The sequence below is a fragment of the Myxine glutinosa genome, chromosome 7 (genome assembly GCF_964187855.1).
Source record: "Myxine glutinosa chromosome 7, kmMyxGlut1.1, whole genome shotgun sequence".
NCBI lineage: Eukaryota > Metazoa > Chordata > Myxini > Myxiniformes > Myxinidae > Myxine > Myxine glutinosa.
Window position 1 is genome coordinate 86,237,856 of NC_136267.1, and position 10,528 is coordinate 86,248,383.

A 10,528-nucleotide genomic window follows, 5' to 3' on the forward strand; every position below is an offset into this window, starting at 1 on the left:
GCCCGGGCACGCCGCCTCGAGCCGACGAAGCTGGCGGTGGCAAAAGCGGCGTTCGCTACCCTGGAGCGACTCGGCATCGTTCGGCGCTCAGAGAGTCCTTGGGCGTCGCCGCTGCACATCGTGCCGAAGCCCGGCGGGGGATGGCGACCGTGCGGGGACTATCGCCGTCTCAATGACGCCACCACTCCCGACCGCTACCCCGTCCCCCACATTCAGGACTTTTCCGCCCGTTTGGCGGGCATGTCCTTCTTCTCGAAGGTGGACCTCATACGCGGCTACCATCAGGTCCCCGTCAGGCCGGAGGACGTCCCGAAGACGGCGGTCATCACGCCATTCGGACTCTTCGAGTTCCTGCGGATGCCCTTCGGTCTGAAGAATGCGGCTCAGGTGTTCCAGCGACTGATGGACAGCGTCCTGCGCGACTTGGATTTTGTCTACGTCTACCTGGACGATATCCTCGTCGCCAGCGCATCCCGCGAAGAGCACCTAAGCCACCTCCGCATGCTCTTCGAACGCGTGGGCCAGCATGGCCTGATTGTGAACCCCGCAAAGTGCCGGTTCGGCGTCGCCGTAATCGATTTTCTGGGGCACCGTGTCACCAGGCACGGAGCCGTCCCCCTGCCGGCCAAGGTGGAGGCGGTGAAGGGGTTTCCGCGCCCCCGCACGATCAGAGGGCTGCAGGAGTTCCTGGGCATGGTGAACTTTTACCATCGGTTCCTGCCCCGTATCGCCCAGCTCCTGCGCCCCCTGCACGAAGCTCTCCGAGGTAAGCCGGGCAAAGGTGACGTTACCTGGACCGAGCAGATGGACACGGCGTTCACGGGCACGAAGCTCGCCTTGGCTAACGCCACCATGCTCGCGCACCCGGCGCCCGATGCACCGATCGCCCTCACCACCGACGCCTCGGACTACGCGGTGGGTGCGGTGCACGAGCAATGGGTGCGTGGAGCTTGGCAACCGCTGGCGTTCTTTAGCTGGCAGCTTCGCCCGCCCAAACGCCATTACAGTACCTTCGACCGCGAGTTGCTCGGGCTTCACTTGGCGGTCAGGCACTTCCGCCATCTGCTCGAGGGCCGTGCGTTCACGGCCTTCGTCGACCACAAGCCGCTGATCTTCGCGATGGGCAAGGTCACCGAGCCGTGGTCGGCCCGGCAGCAGCGTCACCTCTCGGCCGTGTCCGAGTACACGACGGACATCCGGCACGTCGCGGGGAAGGACAACCCGGTGGCGGATTGCCTTTCCCGGGCCGTCGCCCACGCAGTCCACCTCGGCATCGACTATGCCCGGATGGCAGCGGACCAGGCCGCTGACCCCGACGTCCAGGCCTTGCGGACCGCCGTCACGGGCCTCTGCGTCACCGAGGTGCCGTTCGACGGCGCGGGCGCAGCCCTCTTGTGCGACGTCTCCCTCGGGCGTCCTCGCCCCATCGTGCCCGCGGGCTGGCAGCGCCAGGTGTTTGACGCCATCCACAGCCTGTCCCACCCGGGCGCGAGGGCCTCCCAAAGGTTGATCGCCGACAAGTTCGTCTGGCATGGCCTCCGGAAGGCCGTCCGCGGCTGGGCCAGGATGTGCCTCGCGTGCCAGCGCGCCAAGGTGCACCGGCATACCCAGGCCCCGTTGGCCCCGTTCACGGTGCCGGAACGCCGGTTTGACCACGTCCACGTGGACCTGGTGGGACCTCTGCCCCCCTCGCGGGGTTTCACCCACGTCCTCACCATGGTGGACCGCACCACCCGGTGGCCGGAGGCCGTGCCCTTGGCGTCGACGACGGCGGCGGACGTCGCGCAGGCTTTCATCGCCACCTGGGTCGCCCGGTTCGGCGCCCCCTCAGACATTTCGTCCGACCGCGGCCCCCAGTTCACCTCGGAGCTCTGGGGGGCGGTCGCGCAGGGGCTCGGGGTCCGGCTGCACCGAATCACGGACTACCACCCCCAGGCTAACGGCCTGTGTGAGCGATTTCACCGCTCATTGAAGGCCGCGCTCCGGGCCACCCTCCGCGATGGCGGCTGGGTCGACAGGCTCCCCTGGGTCCTGCTGGGCCTCCGGACGGTGCCCAAGGAGGACCTGCGCGCATCCGCGGCAGAGTTGGTCTTCGGGCAACCGCTGCGGGTGCCGGGCGAGTTCCTCCCCGACTCCACGGCACCATGATCCGCGGCACAGCAGCGCTCCGCTCTGCAAGAGACCGCCCAGATGTTCGCCCCGGTGCCAACGGCATGCCATGGGCACCCACCGACGCACGTCGCCCCGGAGCTTCGCACGGCGGAGTACGTCTTCGTCCGCCACGATGCCCACCGGACACCACTGCGGCCCCCGTACGACGGGCCTTTCCGCGTGCTGGAGACCGGGGCGAAGCACTTCACCCTGGACATCGGCGGTACTCCTGACCGCGTTTCTGTAGACCGCCTCAAGCCGGCCCACCACGACGTGGACCATCCACCGCCAGTGGCCCGACCCCCGCGTCGGGGCCGCCCCCCTGCGGGCGGACCCCCGGCACCGCCCAGCCCCGCCGCCCCCCGGTCCTGCAGCCGGAGGCATCCCAGATGGCATCCCTGCATCCCAGACGCCGCCAGTCACCAGGGGGCGCTTCGGCCGGGTCATCCGTTTGCCCTGCAAACTGACCCTTCAGGTGCGCGGGGATTCTGGGGGGGCGCGTGTGGCGGACACGAAAGCACTGACGTGGTGACATCACCCCGCACACCAAGTGGGGATGGGCCACGCCAGGGAGAGAGGCGTGGCCTCACGATATACACGGGGCGCGCAGCCCTGAGCAGCTGTGCTGCAGTTTGAGTACTTTCAATAAAGACTCTTTTATGAACCGCGTTGTCCGCTTGCTCCTTGCGTAAGCATTAGCGCGTGCAGCATCGCGCTTCAACGGCATCTCCTGCGATGAGCTGAAGCTCAAGGTCCGCTGCTCTCACATCGTAGGCAGATCGGTGGTCTCTCCATTTTTAAATGTCTCTCCTCAAGGCTAAGTCACACATAGGCGGATATTTTGGCGACTACTGGCGACTGCCGGCGATCACGATTTTTCGGCGACTACTGGCGATTTCGGGCGGTCAAATATGGTCAGGCGGCAGTATGGCGACTGCAGGCGGCCACATTGCGCCTGCATTGCGACGACGCCCCGAGTGGGATGGCGACTGTTGAAGATCGACGACGACTTCATTGCGGATGCACGGCGGCAGCGTGGCGACAGTCTGGCGGCTAGATTACGACCGATGGCGGATCGCGGCGACTGCATTGGGGCCGGGTGGCGGTTTACTCCGACGTCCGCAAGACTGCAATAAGACCGCCGGCGATTGGAGACGATTCACACAACTTTTTAAATCTTTATCTCTCTATTTTACATTTCACTTTATTCATTTCAATGATGTATGACATGAAGCATAAAGATGTTTGATGTACAATAAGAAAGTTAATAAAGATGTATCATTGTAATGTAATAATCAAACTTTTCTGCAGGGAGAGAGAATGGAAATAAAGTCCAACAAATTATTTCCACTGGTCCCAAGTCCCATAAATAAAGTTTCCAAAGGACCAAAGTCCCAAAAATAAAGTTCCCAAAAGTCCCAAGTCCAAACAATAAAGCCATATCCTTGTCGGCACCACAGGACCTCACTCCACAGAGACCCTCACACCATCCTGTCTTGCCATGGAATCGTGGTATGTCGTAATGCAGTCGCCAGGCAGTCGTATCTCTGTCGCCAATGGCCGTAACTCGGCCGCCACTAGTCCTACTGCTGTCGTCGTCAGTCTCCCATAGCCGCAGGGGAGACGTGGCAGTTCTTCTGTAGTCGATATGCAGCCTCAACAGTGTCGGCCCGTAGTCGGGAAGATGCCGCAGGAAGGCCGTATGGCATTCGCATCTCTGCCGTGCTAGCTGGTGGGGCGATTGCGGAAGACTATGAGCGACTGGGTTGCGGCCGCTTTACGGTCTTATTACGGATACCGACGACAGCATGGCAGTTCCATCACGACAGCATGGCGGATCTTTTTTGAGGACGACTGAGCGCGCCGTTTTTAAACATTTAAAAAAATATTTGGCCCCTTTGCGGCTCTTGCCGACTGCAGCCGACCTGGGGAGGATAACCACGACTACAGAAGACCGTCCATTACGGTTTCATTACGATTGTCGGCGGGTGGTGGCGATTTTTCCAGTCGCCAGTAGTCGCCGACAAATCCGCCTATGTGTGACTTAGGCTTCAGGTCTAACCTCCTCTGCTCTCTAAGCCCCCATAATCTCTCCAGCAACTCCAAGATGAACGTGTTCTTCCAGTAACCCCCTCCTGGTTAAACTTCCAAAATCCAGGCTGACTGCACCCCTCAACTCATTTACACTACTCACAATAAGTTAGGGATATTGTGGGAGTGAGTTTTTTTTTTATGGGGGATAAGGTCATGGTATTGAAATCAAGAATGCTGTGTTTTTTCACACTCAATTAATAACCTTAGAATTAGGACCAACAACTTTTTTTTCAACATAATTAATACACAAAATCAACCACACCGAAGCACCTGCCCATATCCCTAACTTATTGTGAGTAGTGTATTCCTCAATTCTCTTGTTCGTGAAACCTTCTTCCTGAGGGTATTTTATCCCATTCTTCCCTCCAGAGCTTAAAGTTGGTGGTGAACCATTCAAGTTGGTGATGTTGGTGGTCTCATGTCATCCTCCATCCCCATCCATGATCTTTTCTACCCACATTCACCAAGTTGTTACATTTTCCTTCCCTCCTTACTCTCCTTTTTTCCTGTTTGGTCATTCTCTAGCTTGGGACCGTATTGCTTCACTATCAGTAGGTTGCTTATTTGACATCTGTCACCTATCTCTTTCATGAACCTCAATTTTGCATATAAATAAACCAAATAACACCACCTAAAGCACCCTCTCTTCACCTTGGTTTTATGTTTTTTTCACAAAGAACCATGGCTTCAGGGGTGCACATCCATGGCAGTCTTAGTCTTACACCAACCAAGCAATACAAGGGCAAGGTGGCTGGGAGGGCACCAGAGGTGATGTGATGTTTATGAATAAAGAACCGTGAACGGTAGAGAGTACATGATCAAGGCCTGTGGAAATGCTAGAGCAGAATGGAAGGGAACAAAATGAAAAGGGGGAAACATCAGTGGCAGACAAGTGAGAGTGAGAGAGAGAGAGAGAAGGACACTTGGGGGTGACCAAGCTGCACAAAAGCTGAGAGAAACACCACAAGAGGAAGGGGATGGGGAAGGCGAGGAAGAAACAGAAAAGGAACAAACTAATCGCCAACTAACCAACAAAAAGAGGTGAGAGAGAGTGGGGAAAAAAAGGAAAGGGGGGTGAAATCACAATAACCTAAAAAGGGAGTGCTTGTGAATGGGGTAATTTGGGGGAGAATACACCATGATTATGGATGGGGGAACACGAGATGTAGTGGTGAACAGCTGTCTTGAAGCTCTGGAGGACCTGGGAGGGACACAGAGCCAAGAGGACAGAGGGTTCAAGACCAAAAATGAGGCGTTAGAATACAGAGAGACTACCAACCTGTCTGCAATGTGAAGGTAAACAGGTCTAGACAGTCAGCCTCAACGTGGCAGATCCCAAAGATTTTGAGGGCTTTGCTTTCCATGACATCAATAAGGGCAAGGTATGAGGCAGGGTCACCATCCCAAAGGGGGACAGCAGTACTCCATCAAGCTGCAAATGAAGGCCTTGTAGGTAATCAAAAGTTCAGATTGGCCAATGAAAGACCTTGCATGACAAAGGATGCTCAGTCGGCGGCTGGCTTTGAAGGCCATCTTGGAAATATGGTCTGCCCGAATAAGATCATGGCTGATGGTGAGGCCAAAACGTTTGAGTGGTTTGTTTAGGAAGTATATGGGAGGGTTTGCCAGATGTTCCTTTCAGAGAGACAGGGTGAGTGTGTGTGATTTGTTGGGCTTGAAAGACATATTCCAAATGTTGAACCAGCTCGTTATTCTATCAAGGTCTGCAGAGAGGGAAAAGGCTGCTGCCTGCGTGTCTGAAGGATGAGAAACGATACCGTGGAGAATGGAATCATCAGCAAAGAGATAGGTAAGATTTTCACGGGAATCATAAAGATCATTTATGAAGATGAGGCATGAGAGAGGGTCCATGACATTGCCTTGGGGCACTCCAGCTTTGAAAGGGAGAGATGAGAGGATCCTGTTAAGAGCTACACGGTGAATACGTGAGTGGAGGAAGTCGGTGATCTGTGAGAGGAGGTGGCCTTGCATGCCATAAGCAGAGTTTTTGTATACATAGTCAAGTCTCGTGGAAGAGCTAGTACACTGAACGGATAAGGACGTAATAGACAAAAACAGGATGCAAAACACACATTCAAGGGGTGGACAACATGGATATAGTTAACAAGGGTAGAAAAAACAGAAAAAGAAGTTGGTTCCACAGCTGTGAAAATAGGAACAATGAGTGGAGATGAGCAGTGATCCTGGATTTAGGTAGTTTCACCAGAAGGGGGTTTATGATAGACCGTGTGCGCCCTGCAGAAACCTATGAGGGATAAAGCAAGGAAAGAGCTGAGGGTGTAAGACCAGAAAGCAGGTGGCAGAAGACAGAGAGAGACCACCGACCTGTCTGCGCTGGTGAAGTGATAGGCCCATAGACCCAACTTCATTGTGAGAGATTCTAATGATCTTATCGCCTTTGTTTCCACAGTGTCAAGCTGAGCAAGATGTGAGGCAGGGAGCTAGCGCAGAGGGGAGAGCAGTATTCTATCAAGCTGTGGATGAAGGTCTTGTAGGTGGATAGGATTTCAGCTGTGCCCAGGAAGGACTTTGTATGATGGAGGATGCCCAGTTGTTGGCTGGCTTTGGAGGCCAACTTTGAAATATGGCTTCCCCAAGAAAAATCATGGCTGATAGCGAGACCCAGAAGTTTGAATGAATGAACTTCTTGAAGAGGATTGTTGAGAAAGTAAATATGAGGGTTTACCAGATGGTCCATTCAGAGAGAGATAGTGAGGGTGTGAGATTTGGCTGGATTGAAAGACGTATTCCAATTGTTTGACCAGCTTGTAATATTTTCAAGGTCTGAAGAGAGGGAAGAGGCTGCAGCCTGTCTGTCTGAAGGATAAGGAATGTCACGGCAGAGTGCGGAGTCATCAGCAAATGGATAAAGGGGATTTTCCAGTGTCAGAGAGATCATTTTGGAAGATCAGGATTATGACTGGCCCCATAACACACCTTGACATGGAGAGAGGATGAAAGTATTCTGTTGAGAGCCACATGGGATTATGTGGGCTATGGCACTAGAGGATGTCAGTAAGCCATGTGTGGAGTTGTCCTTGGATGCCATAGGCAGAGAGTTTTGAGAGAAATACAGGAGGCCCGATCGTATCAAAAGCACAAGATAGGTCCAGAGAGACGGCCGTGATCTCATGACTGATATTTATGGCCTCCATCCATTGTTTGGTGAGCAGAAGCAGCATGTCCAAGGTGAAGTGACCTGGTCTGAAACCAAATTGGTGATCTGCTTTGAGGCAGTTGGAGAAAAGGAAGAATTTCATATCAACTGACGGTGGTTTCCATGACCTTGCTGATGATTGGAAGTTGATAGGTCTGTAGTGAAGGGGATCAGTTTTTGCACCTTTTTATGTAATGCAGTGATGTTGGCAGATTTCAAAGCAGGTGGAAGATGACCTAGCACATGACAGGGAGAAAAGGGCAGAGAGAGGATGTGCAAGAGCAGCAGAGTAGGTTTTGAGGACATGTGAGCTGATGCAGTCCAGTCCAGTCCAGCAGAGTCAGAGTCGAGGGTTGAAAGAACCTTCTCCACACTCTCAGGTGAAAAAGACACAGAATCCAGAAACAAACAGTTAGGAATGACAGAGAAGGATGGGTACCAAGAGCACGGGGTTGGGGACACAAAATATAAAAGCCAACAGAATTGAGGCATTCAGCCTTCTCACGAGTGGAGTCAGCTGTAGTGCCATTTGAAGAGAGGGAAGGGATGGAAAGGGAGCATATACCAGAGACAGACCTGGTGGGGCACCCTACATATCAGTTAAAATACATTTACCTCTTCATGCTGGTGTATGAATCAAATTGGCACCCCTTTATATGAACATTTCTAGAGCATTACTTGGTTCCTCCTAAGAACACAAGGGTAGTCCATCATGCACATGAGATTTTTTTGAATGTCCCTTATTTTCTATTGTTTGGAATTTTCTACAAGCTATGGAATGTCCCTTCTTTTCTATATTTTGCCACATGGCACATACCATATAAATGGAACTTCTCTATGCCCCTGGAATTTTTCCCAAGAATGTCCCTTCTTTTCTATAGTTTGCCACATGGCATGTACCACATAAAGGGGCCTTTTCTATGCTCCTGGCATTTTTCACAAGATACATTTTAAATATGAACAAAATGCATTTGTTCATCGTAGAAGACTTTATTCAAGATGATACTGTATAAAAGACTTGAAAAAGGAGGGGAAATTTTTTTTTTTAACCCAGATGGGACTCAAACACACAATCTCCAGCCTAGGAGTCTGATGCCTTATTCATTAGTCCATTGGGCCAGTACGTCATATTTTTTGTAATAATATTTTAAAGAGGTATAAAGAGGTACACAGTCACGTGAAAAAGTAAGTACACCCCATGTAAAGTTTTGACTTTTTCAACATATTTCAACATACAGCTATTTTATCTTCATTTCAACAATATTGATAGATAAAGATGATATAATATAACAAATATCATGAAACATTTACATTTTGTAGTCCATTGTATAATTTAAATAAACATAAAAGCAAATTTCGCATGTGGAAAAAGTAAGTACACCCTTGGCTCTAATAGGTGGTATTGCCCCCTTTGGCAGAAACAACCTCAAGTAGGCGTTTCTTATAACTGTCTACCAGTCTCTGACATCGACTGGGAGAAATTTTTGCCCACTCCTCCATGCAGAATTCTTTCAGCTGTGCGATATTTGAGGGGTTTCTTGCATGCACAGCTCATTTCAAATCCCCCCCACAACATCTCGATGGGATTTAGATCCGGGCTTTGACTTGGCCATTCCAGAAACCTCCATTTCTTTCTTTTCAGCCATTCCTTGGTGGAATTACTGGTATGTTTAGGGGCATTGTCATGTTGCAAGGTCCACCTTCAGTTGAGCTTCAACTTTCCGACAGATGGCCTCACATTATCCTCAAGCACCCTCTGGTACAATGAAGAATTAATAGTGGATTCTATGATGGTGAGCTGCCCAGGCCCTGATGCAGCAAAGCTACCCCAAACCATAATATTTCCACCACCATGCTTTACAGTTGGTATCAGGTTCTTGTGGTCAAATGCTGTCTTTGGTTTTCGCCAAACATGTCTTCTGGTACTGTGGCCAAATAGCTCTACCTTTGACTCATCTGTCCAGCACACATTGTTCCAGAAGTGCTGGTCTTTGCCTAGGTGTTCATTGGCAAACTTTAGTCTTGCCCTAATGTTCTTTCTGGACAGCAAAGGTTTCCTCCTGGCACACCTCCCATGTAGATCAAATTTGTGCAGCCTCTTTCTAATGGTAGACTCATGCACTTTGACATCAACAGTGGCAAGAGCTACCTGTAAGTCCCGTGATGACATGCTGGGGTTCTTAGAGACTTCTTTCAGCATCTTGCGGTCTGCTCTCAGGCTGAACTTGCTGGGGCGGCCTGGCCTGAACAAGTTGGCAGTTGTTTGGAATCTTCTCCATTTGTAGATGATCTTCCGGACAGTCGAATGATTGATTTCAAATTGTTTGGAGATCTTTTAAAATCCCTTCCCAGACTCGTAGGCATCTATAACCTTCTTTCTGAAGGCCTCAGAGAGCGCTTTTGATCTAGGCATGGTGACACCGCACACTTCAACAACAAAGAGCAAACCAAACTAAATGTCTGAGGTTTAAATAAAACAGGTTCCTCCAAGATCCTCTCTGACGATGTTCTAATGATCTACCGTAATAATTTGCACCTGAGCTGGTGCACCTGATTCTAATTTTAGGTATTTGATGTGGTGATAAATGTAGGGGTGTACTTACTTTTTCCACATGTGAAATTTGCATTTATGTTTATTTAAATTATACAATGGACTACAAAATGTAAATGTTTCATGATATTTGTTGTATTATATCACCTTTATCGATCAATATTGTTGAAATGAAGATCAAATAGCTGCATGTTGAAATATGTTGAAAAAGTCAAAACTTTACATGGGGTGTACTTACTTTTTCACGTGAGTGTATATATATATAGACATACATATGTATATAAATATATATTTATATGCATTTTTTTCCATGCCATCCTTAACGTTGGATCCTGGTGTTTCTGTCATCGTTCAGCATCGATCTCCAATAAAAACTAGCGTATTTGCTGATAATTTTAAAGCAAAAACTATGGCACTTTGAGGTGGACCTTGTTTTGAAAGCCATCAATTAGACCTATTGGCCGATGTATATTCCAGGTTTCAGCTCGTTTCAATGTATAGCCTTTGAGATATGAGCATCAACACATTTTGGGCAGATGGAAGGATGGACAGAC

At 50.8% G+C, this 10,528-nt stretch overlaps 1 protein-coding gene across 7 annotated transcripts in view; it reads right to left on the minus strand.

Annotated features, from left to right (window-relative positions):
* Window positions 1–10,528, minus strand: part of LOC137413004 (histone deacetylase 4) — a 233,663-nt gene that overhangs the window by 20,131 nt on the left and 203,004 nt on the right. The window lies entirely within an intron of this gene.